Genomic DNA, 12453 nt, shown 5'->3' on the forward strand with positions numbered 1-12453 from the left:
TATAGCTCTAAATCAACGAGGGTGTCACAGAATTGTGACAGAATTATAGTTGAGCATCAGCGAGAGTGTCACAAAATGTGACAAGTTTAAATTTTTACACCGACAAGCGTGTAACAAAATTGTGATGGGTTCAAAGTTTACTTGAACACCAGCGATGTTATCACAAAATTGTGATGATTTCCCAGGTGTGCGTCAGCCAGGGAATCATAAAATAGTGACAATTTTAAATTTTAGCTGTACACCAGCAAGGGAATCATAAAATAGTGACAATTTTAAATTTTAGCTGTGCATCAGCAAGGGAATCATAAAATAGTGACAACTTTAAATTTTAGCAGTACACCAGCCAGGAAATCATAAAATAGTGACAACTTTAAATTTTATCTATTCACCAGCGAGTCACATAATTGTGAAAAGATTTGAAAGCAACTTCTAAATATACATGGTTCTTATTAAGAAATTAATACGAGCAAATGAAGGCCAACAACATATTTATTAAGTAGCGAAAAACTGTCCGAGCTCTTATTTCTAACTAGCTTATCCAAAAATAAAATTAAAACATCGAAAGCGTGATTCGAACCCAAATCAAATGAAAATCACAAGACAAACTGAAACTATGCAAATGTGTCTGCTGCCGTAGTCGATTCGACCATCTCGGCATTAATTGTAGTAAGTAAAACTTGATCTAGATCTACAGGTTTATAAACACCTAGCCAATCACGGTCCAAGAGGGAAGAATGTGTTGGTTTTATGTGTATGTGTGTGTGAGTGTGTTGTATGTGTATGTATGAGTGTGTTTATGTATATGCTTCTCTCTCTCTCTCTCTCTCTCTCTCTCTCTCTCTCTCTCTCTCTCTCTCTCTCTCTCTCTGTGTGTGTGTGTGTGTGTGTTTCTGTGCCTCGGTGCTTGCGTGCGTGTGTGTGTATGTGTGTGTGTCCATAATAAATAATCTAAAAATCAATGTATTTTATCTAGCCCATTTGATAAACAAACTCAAGTGAGTAGATTTTCTATCATTAACTACTTGTTTAAATATCTAGACATAATGGTGTGATGTGATTTTAATTATTTTGTTTGTAAGACAAGTGAGTTACAATGTTTTAAGCAAAACATATTTAGCCAATGACAATAATTATTGAGTAGTAAAACAGAATAAAAAAATCTGCGAAATTAAACTCAATTACACGTATATTTTAAACCATATCCTGCCGGCGGCCTTTTTCAATTATACTTCGCAAATATAAAAATAGTATTTAATTTGAATGAAAACTTTTATATAAATATTAATGGAAAGGCATATGCCGCATTTTAAAAAAAAAAATTTTTTTGAGCAATCTTATTTTTGTTTATGGTAGTAAGTTTTTATTTATAATTTACTTTAAAAAATTTTTTACCTAGTGTTCGGTCGAAAAATTTCAATTAAATATATATTATAAAAATAAAATAATAATCATGAGTATCTCTTCATATGCCGAGGTCACAGAAACAAGTGAACTCTATTTCACTTGCCCCATAAACCGTCAGGTTTGAAAGGGAACTTTACTTACTTACATGAGTAGCTAAATATATTGTTAAATCGTGTGCTTATGCTGCCTTATGATAAACGTTACTTTGGAAACAAGGATATAATTTTAGGATAGGCGTAGAGCAGAAGTATCCTGCTTGAGGGCGGCAGAAGAAGACGATACAGTGACGTGACATTGAGCGATTACAATTTTTAGAATGTAAACATATATTTTAATATATCGCATTAAGATGTTAATTTTTTAAATATAATTTTTTATACTAAAGGAAATCATATTTACACAAAGTTGGGCTAATTAAAAATTATTGTACATGGTGTCCATTTTCGCTGTTTTTAGTGCTTACTTTCATCGCTGGTTTTTTTTTTTCAAATATTTTATTTTATGTTTTCTTTAATACATTTCCATCTTTGTACTTTTACTCTAAGCCGTGTATTGACTGTAAACATTGTGCCATAATGTCATGTCACTTGATCATATTCTGCTCGCGTTTAAAGCGGACACTTTGTCAAATAGAATCAAAACTCCAGTCTTTTCTCACGATTATCTATTGAACCCCCGCCACACACTCATAACCCACGCATAATAACAACCAAACCAGCCACCCAACCCATTTCCCCACCCCAGCGCAATACACCTTCCTCACCATTAAAACAGCACCCACCCTCATTGAATCCCCCCCCCACCCCAAATAACCACGCCTGCAGTATTTACTAGAAGACAAACACCCGCATCTAAACTAATACGCCTATAACTAACCTAATGTTACAGCATAATACAGCAAAAAGATGACAGACTATTTACTTGTTACAAGCAAACTGATTATGTAACTATCAACCTTAGATAGGTCATAACTAAAGTTTGGCAAACACATACTTGAGCCAACGTCGGGCTGATTCACTAGTGAATAGATTTTACCTGGTTGAATGACCGTACCAGGCCGTTTGAACCATTCAGATATTTGGATTACTTATGAATGCAAAACACACTACGCCGGTAACGATTGCTATAAAAGTAGAAAGATTTCAGTTGGCGGGGTCAGAACTTGATCTACAACTCACAAGTTGAGCATCTCATTTGAGATTTTTCTCGCGATAAAGCTCGTGATTTGCAGCAATATCCATCATGAAGATTACAGGACTTCTCGTTGTCTTGTGTCTGCTGTTTGCGGTGATTTCGTGCTTTCCACATCACCATCATCACCATCATCATCACCATCACAGTAGCAGCAAGAGTCACAAGCATCATCATCATCACCATCACAAGCATCATCATCACAAGCATCACCACCACAAACACCATCACCATCACCACCACCACAGCAGCAGTAGCAGTGGTTAAGTGTGGTGATGATGTGGGACTGTGGTTGTATAACCTGTATCATACTGTGTATATTGATTTCTATTTCTAAAATACAATAAGAAAATGACTGAATTTTGCTAATGCCGTGGTAACACATTTTTTTCGCTACAGTGAATCTCGGAATTTGTATGAATATTCGCAAATTATATAATAAAGTAAATATTATTTTAATTTCCTCTTTTTGTTTTCATTTCATTTGTTTATGCCGTAATTTTGTAAACCTTTTATTGTTTGTTCTTCAATGCAATCATAAAATCTTAATAGGTATGCTTATGTCAATGTGAATTAATCTAGGCAGAGAATAACTCTTTATTACAATAAAATCTATTACTCACCAAGTCTTAGCCTAGCCAATAGACCTGGACATTACAACCGCAACAGGACATGGATAGGGATACCATGAGAAGGGGAAAGCGTTAGACTGGAATCCCCTGGGGAAGAGGGAAGCAGAGGCGTAGCAAGAGGGGGGAGAGGTACATATGTCCCCGGGCGCCGACCATAGGGGGCGCCAAAATGGGTTGGAAAAAAAATTTAAAGCTCATTTTAGCTGCAGTTTTTCTTTATAAATTATAAAAATATATGGGGGGGGGGGGCGCCATATTTAAAGTTTGTCCCCGGGCGCCGGGAAGGGTCGCTACGCCTCTGAAAGGAAGTAGACCGGTGAATGGAATGCTGGAAGACAGAAGAAAGTGAGGCTAGGGCTGCCGTGTTAATGTGGGTGCAAATATAGAGAGCCGCTCAAAACCGTGTCCGATTGATGTGTTGTTGCAGCCATTTGTTCTTGAGATACCACAGAGGAATATGTCAAGACAGACAGTCGTGTCTTAGCTTATGTATTTGATAGTAAATAGAGCGGGCATGAGCTCCCTTAACCACTCGCGTACAGAAAGGGTTGGGATGGCATCTCTGGGGGATCGGGTTATCATTATCCCCAGAAGTATATAGCATGAAATGTTAGCCGACTGTGAATAGCCGAACTAGAACTATTCCCAGTCGTCCATAGCATGAAATGTAAGTCGACTGTGAATAGCCAGCCTAGAACTACTACTAGTCGGCTGGGAATGGCACCAACTTTAATTGATTTGTGCTAACTGCTCTTTTATGAAAGATGTTGGGGGTTAATAATGTAGCATGGGTAAAATGTAGGCTACGTGTGTATATGCAGCAGTTATTCTTTAAACACAATTAATAAAAAACTATGTAAGCCGCCCTGAGTCACAAGAAGTCAATCATCGATATATTTCACCTGCCGTAAAAACTGTAACGTCATATTAATTGAACAGAAAAAATGTTTGCAGCGAGAGGCTACATTAGAACAATACCAACCTGAATCAAGTCTAAAACTACTAACTCATCAGGTAAAGAAAAGCATTACGAAATTATATTTGACAAACTTTGTAATCATATAGGTATGACAGTAATATGTATGTCAGGATGGCCGAGTGGTCTAAGGCGCCAGACTCAAGGTTGATTACCTTCCTGCGAAACGCGGGCGAGTGTTCTGGTCCACGAATGTGGGCGTGGGTTCAAATCCCACTTCTGACATTTTTTTTTCATATTTTGTTTTTAAATCAACTAATTATTTTATAGTGTTGATCTATACTTTAAATTTAGGAAAAAAATCCAAGTATATATATATATATATATATATATATATATATATATATATATATATATATATATATATATATATATATATATATATATATATATATATATATTAAGGAGAACAAAACGTAATCATTTATAGTGTCGAAAAAAATTTAATGGAATGTATTGGTCAGTATTTTTTTGCCTATATATCTTGGTCTCGGCATATGAAGAGACAGTATGGTCAGCATTTGCCCACTCTCCACACACTAACAGAATATTTTACTTTAAATAATTGAACATAAGCGTGGAAGAGATTGTGTCTGTACCATCGACTCCACACATGGAACTGTTGATTGTATACCTTCAAGGGTGTCACAATAGTGTAACAAATTTGTAGCTAAACACCAGTGAGTGTTGGACAAAATTATGACAGAATTATAGTTGAACACCAGCGAGAGTGTCACAAAATGTGACAAGTTAACATTTTTACACCGACAAGCGTGTAACAAAATTGTGAAGGGTTCAAAGTTTACTTGAACACCAGCGATGGTGTCACAAAATTGTGATGATTTCCCAGGTGTACACCAGCAAGGGAATCATAAAATAGTGACAACTTTAAATTTTACCTGTACACCAGCAAGGGAATCATAAAATAGTGACAATTTTAAATTTTATTTGTACACCAGCAAGGGAATCATAAAATAGTGACAATTTTAAATTTTAGCTGTACACAAGCAAAGGAATCATAAAATAGTGAAGACTTTAAATTTTACCTATTCACCAGTGACTCACATAATTGTGAAAAAATTTGAAAGCAACTTCTAAATATACACGGTTCTTGTTAAGAAATTAATACTAGCAAATGAAGGCCAACAACATATTTATTAAGTAGCGAAAAACTGTCCGAGCTCATATTTCTAACCAGCTTATCCAAAAAAATAAAAAATAAACATCGAAAGCGTGATTCGAACCCAAATTAATTCAAAACCACAAGAGTGAGTTTTGTAAGTTTGTGTCTGCTGCCGTAGACTACTCGACCATCTCGGCATTAGTTGTTGTGAGTAAAATTTGATCTAGATCTACAGTTTTGTAAACATCTAGCCAATCTAGGTCCAAGTGGGAAGAATGTGTTGGTTTTGTGTGTATGTGTGTGTGTGCGTGTTTTTATTTGTGTGTATGAGCGTGTTAATGTATATGCTTCTGTGTGTGTGTGTGTGTGTGTGTGTGTGTGTGTGTGAGTGTGTTTGTGTTTTTGCGTTTGTGTATAATTATGCTTGTGTGTGTCCATAAATAATTAAAAAACCCAATGTTTTTTATCTAGCCTATATGATAAACAAACACAAGCGAGTAAATTTTCTACCATTAACTAGTTGTTTAAATATCTAGACAGAATGGGGTGATGTGATTTTAATTGTTTTGTTTGTAAGACAAGTGAGTTACAATGTTTTAAGCAAAACCTATTCAGCCAAAGACAATAATTATTGAGTAGTAAAAAAATCATAAAAAACGTTTTAATAACAAGCTTTTATGTAATGATGCACTAAAAAGTAGAAAATAAATTATAGACTACTATTTAAATAACTATAAAGAAAAGCGTGGGTCACTTTAGTATCTATTGGATACCTTTACTAATGTTAAGGAAGACACCCACGCTTTTCTTTATAGTTATTTAAATAGTAGTCTATAATTTATTTTCTACTTTTTAGTGCATCATTACATAAAAGCTTGTTATTAAAACGTTTTTTATGATTTTTTTTTCAGTACTTTACATGTTTTATTTACAATAGAGTTACATGACTAAAAACCATTGCGCGCCTACTGAACATCACGTTCAGTAGGCGCGCAATGGTTTTTGAACGCAGCCATTACGTGATGGCACAGCTATTGAAGGTGATGACGCGTGTGGTGTGGTTGGCTAGACATGCCTACTAATTCGGTCCAAATTTTAATTAATTTATAAAAACTTAATTAGGCATCCGATTAAGTCAAATTTAGTTTCAGATTGCATTGTCTTCATGTCTTGACCCACGTGCCAACTGTGAATCGTATCGGTCAAGTAGAACTGTCCGAATTTTCACTCCTGCGTTTCCGTCTAGACTGACGACAGACAGAGGAAGTGAGTTAAATAAAAGCTTGTAAAAACAGAACAAAAAATCTGCGAAAGTAAATTCAATTACATGTTTAGTTGAAATAGTATTCTGCCGGCGGCCTTTTCAATTATGCTTCGCAAATATAAAAATAGTATTTAATTTAAATGAAAACTTTTTATATAAATATTAATGGAAGGATATACACCGCATTTTAAAAATTTTAAATGTATTTTGAACAAGCTTAATTATGTTTATGGTAGGAAGTTTTTATTTATAATTAATTTTTAAAAATTGTACAAAGTGTTCGGTAAAAAAAAACCACACACTCATACCCCACCCACAATAACAACCAAACCAGCCACCCCACCCATTTCCCCACCCCAGCGCAATACACCTTCCTCATCATTAAAACAGCACCCACCCTCATTCAACCCACCCCCGAATAACCACGCCTGCAGTATTTACTAGACGACAAAGACCCACATCTAAACCAATACGCCTATACCTAACCTAATGTTACAGTAAAAGAGGACAGATTATTTACTTTTTACAATAAAACTGATTATGTAACTATCAAACTTAGATTGGACATAACTAAAGTTTGGCAAACACATACTTGAACCGACGTCGAGTTGATTCACTAGTGAATAGATTTTACCTGGTTGAATGACCGTACCTGGCCGTTTGAACCATTCAGATATTTGGATTACTTATGAATACAAAACACACTACGTCGATCACGATTGCTATAAAAGTAGAAAGATTTCAGTTGGCGGAGTCAGAACCTGATCTACATCTCACGAGTTGAACATCTCATCTGAGATTTTTCTCTCGCGATAAAGCTCGTGATTTGCAGCAATATCCATCATGAAGATTACAGGACTTCTCGTTGTCTTGTGTCTGCTGTTTGCGGTGATTTCGTGCTTTCCACATCACCATCATCACCATCATCATCACCATCACAGTAGCAGCAAGAGTCACAAGCATCATCATCATCACCACCACCACAAGCATCATCATCACAAGCATCACCACCACAAACACCATCACCATCACCATCACCACCACCACAGCAGCAGTAGCAGTGGTTAAGTGTGGTGATGATGTGGGACTGTGGTTGTATAACCTGTATCATACTGTGTATATTGATTTATATATCTAAATTACAATAAGAAAATGACTGAATTTTTACTAATGCCGTGGTAACACAATTTTTTCGCTACAGTGAATCTCGGAATTTGTATGAATATTCGCAAATTATATAATAAAGTAAAAATTATTTTAATTTCCTCTTTTTGTTTTCATTTCATTTGTTTATGCCGTAATTTTGTAAACCTTATATTGTTTGTTCTTTAATGCAATCATAAAATCTTGAAAGGTATGTCAACGTGAATTAATCTAGACAGAGTATAACTCTTTATTACAATAAAATCTATTACTCACCAAATCTTATCTTAGCCAATTGTTACGATCCCAGTGGATCTCTACCTGAGTTAACCCTATTAAAGGGGTAGGGGTGATGATAATTGTGTTAGATTCTAATTACTGGTGACAGCCTTATTGACCTGTGACCGTTGGGGGAGACAGTATGGCGGGCAGACTGGACGTAAAACCGAGGAAGTTATCATTAGGGTCTGACCTTTTAATTAGGTACCACAGAACTGTGGCGACGTACGAATTAGGTTAGGCTGGATGAGGACAAAGAAAGGAGACCGTTATTTAAGGAGAGGTAGACTGGGGACAGACAGGCGGAGAGTCAGAGCTCACGAGTCACACACGGACGGACTCGGATAGCTAGGTAGAGGAGACAGACATGGGGCGTCTCTGTGAGCTAGTGGACAGCCAAGAGATGCCTGTACTGTGGTAGACCTAGGGTAGTTAGACAGTTAGGGATAAGTAGGGTAGTCGTGCTAAGAACTTTAGTTGTTTGTAGCTATTTGTGTATATTTCTGATGGTTGTACTTCGGTGGCGGGTTAACTTTAAGTGTCGTAATTTGTGGAAATAAATAGAGATTACTGAAGTTGGCGTTTATTTATTTTTATTTTTCTTCTTGTTTACGATTCCCTGACTAGTTCGAAAGGATTAGAGAAGGGAGTCGTAACAGAATTCTCTAATAGTTTAACCTCATGTATTCTCAGTTTCTCTAAACTTTGAATATCATTTTCCTTACAAGATTCTGACATAAATATATCCCTCCTGATCTCTAATAACTTCTCCTCTTGTTCTCTTGCAATCTCTAACAACTTAACTTGATACTTTCTCTCAATTTCTTCTACTCTAATGCGTCCTATCTCGTAGTATTCTATAGAGTCTAGACACTCTTCCTCTAATCTACCTGTATTTACTAACTCAACCACAATATGATCTCGTAGAACTCTATCTCTATCCGAGACATCAACCTCTAGTCCTAGTTGCTCAACTAGACACAACAACTCTAAGCGACAAAACTTGTCTAAAACTTCTAGAGTTGGACACTCAATAAAACTCATTACGTCCATTACGGAACTTATTCAGCTAAATGGTGGCGGTTAACTAAGAAAATGTGGCTCACACAAAAACTTTAACTTAAACATTACAAGTACGGCTATCACCTTTGACACTTAAAACAGGTAGACACCAGCTATACTGGGCCAACCAAACTAAAATATCCAGCTACACTGGATCACAAACGATTTACTCACGTATACTGGGAATTGACCCTCCAGCTATACTGAGCAAACCAAACAAAAATTACGAATTTATTTACGTACCTGGGAATTGACCCTCCAGCTGTACTGAATAAACCCGAACACTCCAGTTCCACTGGATCACACAAAAATATTCGAGTATACTGGGCATTAATCCCTCCAGCTATACTGAATCAACAAAAAAAAAAAGAACAACCTCTAATGAATAAATCAGTGTCAACACAAAGGTGATAAGCTCGCTACTTACTCAATGTTTGGAAAACTCTCCTGATTCCGTGAACAACTTTACTCTCACTACTCATAAAACTTAAAACTCAAACACAAGCTCGTGAGCCCCCAACTGAAAATGGCATCAAAAGAAACTATTCAACTCGTTGTCTGTCCTATCCCGGACTCTAGCCGCCAATTCTGTTACGACTCCCTTCTCTAATCCTTTCGAACTAGTCAGGGAATCGTAAACAAGAAGAAAAATAAAAATAAATAAACGCCAACTTCAGTAATCTCTATTTATTTCCACAAATTACGACACTTAAAGTTAACCCGCCACCGAAGTACAACCATCAGAAATATACACAAATAGCTACAAACAACTAAAGTTCTTAGCACGACTACCCTACTTATCCCTAACTGTCTAACTACCCTAGGTCTACCACAGTACAGGCATCTCTTGGCTGTCCACTAGCTCACAGAGACGCCCCATGTCTGTCTCCTCTACCTAGCTATCCGAGTCCGTCCGTGTGTGACTCGTGAGCTCTGACTCTCCGCCTGTCTGTCCCCAGTCTACCTCTCCTTAAATAACGGTCTCCTTTCTTTGTCCTCATCCAGCCTAACCTAATTCGTACGTCGCCACAGTTCTGTGGTACCTAATTAAAAGGTCAGACCCTAATGATAACTTCCTCGGTTTTACGTCCAGTCTGCCCGCCATACTGTCTCCCCCAACGGTCACAGGTCAATAAGGCTGTCACCAGTAATTAGAATCTAACACAATTATCATCACCCCTACCCCTTTAATAGGGTTAACTCAGGTAGAGATCCACTGGGATCGTAACACAATAGACAGAGACATTACAGCCGCAACAGGGCATAGATAGGGATACCATGAGCAGGCGAGATGATAACATCGTGAGGAAAACGTTAGACTGGAACCCCCAGGGGAAGAGAGAAGCAGAGGCATAGCGAGGGGGGGGGGGAGAGGAACATATGTCCCCGGGCGCTGACCATAAGGGGCGCCAAAATGGGTTGAAAAAAAAATAAAAGCTAATTTTAGCTGCAGTTTTGCATAATAAATAATAAAATATATGGGGGGGGGGGGGGGCGCCATATTGAAAGTTTGTCCCCGGGCGCCGGGAAGGGTCGCTACGCCTCTGAAGGGAAGTAGACCGGTGAATGGAATGCTGGAGGAGGACATAAGAAAGTGAGGCAAGGGCTGCCGGGCTAATGTGGGCGCAAATAACGAGAGCCTGATTGAGGTGTTGTTGCAGCCATTTGTTCTTGAGATACCACAGAGGAATATGTTAAGTCAGTCATGTCTTAGCTTATGTATTTGATAGTAAATAGAGCGGGCATGACCTCCTTTATCCATTCTCGTACAGAAAGGGTTGGGATGGCATCTCGAGAGGATCGGGCTATTTGGGACAAAACACAATTGTCGAAAAAAACACATTATTACGAGAAATTTTCAAAATATGCTGCTTTTTGAAAATATGGTAACGTATTAAATTTTCAACATCGGAAGATTATTAAGAAATCGGATGTAAAATATCTCTTCCTTTTAATGAAATTTCCCCCACCTAATTGTGGTAATACACATACGCACATACAGACAGACACATTTCAAAACTATTTCTGACTCAGTATGTAGGTGTAAAATTTCGCGAAGTCAAAATCTCTATTTTACAATAGCCCCCCCCCCCCCCCCCCCACGCCCCTCCCTATCCCCATAAATGAAAGTTTTAAAAAAAATGTGTATTGCCCTTTCCTTACCATTCTTTACTCTATCACACACCCGTTTAAAATTATCAAACTTGGGGCCAATAGTGTATCAAGTAGATGGCAGTAAGAGGGCCGACGTAATTTTTAACAGCCTTTTTAACAAGTAGATCTACTTTTCTACCACATTTCACTTAACCCTAACCATTTTTGCATTATTTTAATCTAAATGCCTACAGAAAATGACAAAACAACAACAATAACATAATTTTAAACTAAGTTCACAAATATAAACTTCGTCTGTAATCTTGTTTCTATAACACTAAACTCTGCAGTATGCTGAGAAAAAACGTAAAAAATCTAGAGCCTATAAACCTCGGTATTATAAAAAAAAAACATTGATGAAAATTATATCAACGCATCGTTAATCAAGTCAGGACTACTAAATAAAAGTTGTTTTTAAAAAAACCGCTTCAATTATAAAATAAACGAAATTATCTGTAGTATTAGTGTGAGGGTGGGGGTTATTAAGATGAAGACTACCACCCAGTTGTGAGAGTGGGGGTGAAGATGATGAGGAGAAGATCCAACACACAGTCGGATTCAAGATATAATGTTCATTATTTACGCAAACATTTTCCTACTTCTATCTAAATAGCCGTCCCGGCCAGGCCCTGCTCTGGCTTCTGTGAAAAACCTTTCTGTTAAAGACCATTACCTGTGTGTTTAGTAATCATCATAAACCCGGCATTGCCCACCCAAACCACAACCAACCAAAACAACAAAACGCAAACATAACGCTAACACAATTACAAATACAAACGAAAACAAAAACCTAACAACAAACCCAACCACAACCACAAACACCAATACAAACACAAAGAAAAAACAAACAAAAAAGCAAACGAAAACAAAAACCTAACAACAAACCCAACCACAAACACCAATACCAAAAAAAAAAAAAAAAAAAAAACGAAAAAGCAAACGAAAACAAACCAAATCCAAACGCAAAACCAACCAAAAACACAAATACAAACCCAAACAAAAAAAACACAAACAAAAACGAAAAAAGAAAGAACAAAAACGAACCAAATCAAAACGCAACCACTAACGCAAACCCACCTAAACACAAAGAAAACACTAACGCGAACATAAACGCCCGGGGCGGAATCACCTGTTTTAGCTTAATGAACGACTATAGTACCCCAACTTATTCATAGTCTTTTGCACTCACTTAAACGAACGCGCCTGTTTCAATTTAATGAACAAT

General features: G+C 37.1%; 1 non-coding gene across 1 annotated transcript; it reads left to right on the plus strand.

The window, feature by feature from the left end:
* Positions 1–4311: 4311 nt before the first annotated feature.
* Trnal-caa (transfer RNA leucine (anticodon CAA)) lies at positions 4312–4428 on the plus strand. Its single transcript has 2 exons — positions 4312–4349; positions 4383–4428. It is a non-coding gene; the product is annotated as a tRNA-Leu (tRNA).
* Positions 4429–12453: the final 8025 nt, after the last annotated feature.

The sequence above is a fragment of the Physella acuta genome, unplaced genomic scaffold, assembly GCF_028476545.2.
Source record: "Physella acuta isolate Inbredline_101_S28 unplaced genomic scaffold, ASM2847654v3 ptg001020l, whole genome shotgun sequence".
Classification (NCBI taxonomy): Eukaryota; Metazoa; Mollusca; class Gastropoda; family Physidae; genus Physella; species Physella acuta.